We start from the raw sequence: 3,326 nt of genomic DNA, 5'->3' as shown, positions 1-3,326 counted from the left end.
GGTCTAGATTTGTTTTCGGTGGCTATAGAGGCTTGCGGCAACGGAACTCCCGATATAGGTTTATTTCTAGGGGTTTCTGTATTTATAGGAATTTTCGGCGTAGGTCTCATGTCAGGGGGGGTCTCCGGATCGTCCACGAGATAGGGGCCCATGCCCAGGGGGTAGGGCGCGCCCCTACCCTCGTGGACAGCCCGGGACTCTTATGGCTCAACTCTTTTACTCCGGGGGCTTCTTTTGGTCCATAAAAATCATCAAAAATTGGCACGTCAATTGGACTCTGTTTGGTATTCCTTTTCTGCGATACTCAAAAACAAGGAAAAACAGAAACTGGCACTGGCCTCTACGTTAATAGGTTAGTCCCAAAAATCATATAAAATAGCATATAAATGTATATCAACCATCCAAGGCTGATAATATAATAGCATGGAACAATCAAATATTATAGATACGTTGGAGACGTATCAAGCATCCCCAAGCTTAATTCATGCTCGTCCTCGAGGAGGTAAATGATAAAAACAGAATTTTTGATGTGGAATGCTACCTAACATATTTATCCATGTAATCCTCTTTATTGTGGCAGGAATATTCAGATCTGAGAGATTCAAGACAAAATTTTAATATTGACATAAAATAATAATACTTCAAGCATACTAACAAAGTAATCATGTCTTCTCAAAATAACATCGTCAAAGAAAGCTATCACTACAAAATCATATAGTTTGGCTATGCTCTATCTTCATCACACAAAATATTTAAATCATGCACAACCCCGATGACAAGCCAAGCAATTGTTTCATACTTTTGATGTTCTCAAACTTTTTCAATCTTCACGCAATACATGAGCGTGATCCATGGACATGGCACAATAGGTGAAATAGAATGGTGGTTGTGGAGAACACAAAAAGGAGAAGATAGTCTCACATCAACTAGGCGTATCAACGGGCTGTGGAGATGCCCATCAATAGATATCAATGTGAGTGACTAGGGATTGCCATGCAATGGATGCACTAGAGCTATAAGTGTATGAAATCTCAAAAATAAACTAAGTGGGTGTGCATCCAAGTCACTTGCTCACGAAGACCTAGGGCATTATGAGGAAGCCCATCATTGGAATATACAAGCCAAGTTCTATAATGAAAGAATCCCACTAGTATATGAAAGTAACAACATAAGAGACTCTCTATCATGAATATCGTGATGCTACTTTGAAGCACAAGTGTGGTAAAAGGAGAGTAGCATTATCCCTTCTCTCTTTTTCTCTCGTTTTTTATTTGGGCCTTTCTCCTTTTTATTTCTTTTTGGCCTCTTTTTTTCACTTTCTTTTTCCGTTCGGAGTCTCATCCCGGCTTATGGGGGAATCATAGTCTCCATCACACTTTCCTCACTGGGACAATGCTCTAATAATGATGATCATCACACTTTTATTTACTTACAACTCAAGAATTACAACTCGATACTTAGAACAAGATATGACTCTATGTGAATGCCTCCGGTGGTGCACCGGGGTGTGGAATGAATCAAGAGTGACATGTATGAAACAAATTATGAATAGTGGCTTTACCGCAAATACGATGTCAGCTACATGATCATGCAAGGAAATATCACAATGATGGAGTGTGTCAGAATGAACGGAATGGTGGAAAGTTGCATGGCAATATATCTCAGAATGGCTATGGAAATGCCGTAATAGGTAGGTATGGTGGCTGTTTTGAGGAAGGTATATGGTGGGTGTATGATACCGGTGAATGGTGTGCAGTATTAGAGAGGCTAGCAAAGGTGGAAGGGTGAGAGTGCGTATAATCCATGGACTCAACATTAGTCATAAAGAACTCACATACTTATTGCAAAAATCTATTAGTTATTGAAACGAAGTACTACGCGCATGCTCCTAGGGGGATATATTGGTAAGAAAAGACCATCGCTCGTCCCTGACCGCCACTCATAAGGAGAACAATAAATAAATAACAAAATAAATCATGCTCCGACTTCATCACATAACGGTTCACCATCGTGCATGCTACGTGAATCACAAACTTTAACACAAGTATCTCTCAAATTCAAAACTACTCAACTAGCATGACTCTAATATCACCATCTTCATATCTCAAAACAATTATCAAGTATCAAACTTCTCATAGTATTCAATGCACTTTCTATGAAAGTTTTTATTGTACCCATCTTGGATGCCCATCATATTAGGACTAATTTGATAACCAAAGCAAATTACCATGATGTTCTAAAAGACTCTCAAAATAATATAAGTGAAGCATGAGAGATCAATAATTTCTATAAAATAAAACTACCACCGTGCTCTAAAAAGATATAAGTGAAGCACTAGAGCAAACGGCAAACTACTCCGAAAGGTATAAGTGAAGATCAATGAGTAGTTCAATAATTATGTAACTATGTGAAGAATCTATAAAATTTATGAATTTAAGATCTTGGGATATTATTCAAACAGCAAGCAAAATAAAATAAAATAAAATGACACTCCATCCAAAACACATATCATGTGGTGAATAAAAATATAGCTCCAAGTATAGTTACCGATGAACGAAGACGAATGAGGGGATGCCTTCCGGGGCATCCCCAAGCTTAGGATTTTGGTTGTCCTTGAATATTACCTTGGGGTGTGATAACCCACAAGTATAGGGGATCGCAACAGCTTTTTAGGGTAGAGTATTCAACCCAAATTTATTGATTCAACACAACGGGAGCCAAAGAATATTCTCAAGTATTAGCAGCTGAGTTGTCAATTCAACCACACCTGGAAACTTAGTATCTGCAGCAAAGTGTTTAGTAGCAAAGTAATATGATAGTGATGGTAACGGTAACAAAAGAGTAATGAAAGCAAAGTAATATTTTTGGTATTATGTAGTGATTGTAACAATAGCAACGGGAAAGTAAATAAGCGTAAACCAGTATATGGAAAGCTCGTAGGCATCGGATCAGTGATGGATAATTATGCCGGATGTGGTTCATCATGTAACAGTCATAACATAGGGTGACACAGAACTAGCTCCAATTCATCAATGTAATGTAGGCATGTATTCCGAATATAGTCATACGTGCTTATGGAAAAGAACTTGCATGACATCTTTTGTCCTACCCTCCCGTGGCAGCGGGGTCCTAATGGAAACTAAGGGATATTAAGGCCTCCTTTTAATAGAGAACCGGAACAAAGCATTAGCACATAGTGAATACATGAACTCCTCAAACTACGGTCATCACCGGTAAGTATCCCGATTATTGTCACTTCGGGGTTAACGGATCATAACACATAATAGGTGACTATAGACTTGCAAGATAGGATCAAGAACTCTCAT

This window comes from Triticum aestivum, chromosome 3A, assembly GCF_018294505.1.
Source record: "Triticum aestivum cultivar Chinese Spring chromosome 3A, IWGSC CS RefSeq v2.1, whole genome shotgun sequence".
Classification (NCBI taxonomy): Eukaryota; Viridiplantae; Streptophyta; class Magnoliopsida; order Poales; family Poaceae; genus Triticum; species Triticum aestivum.
Note: the sequence above shows the minus strand (reverse complement) of the source record.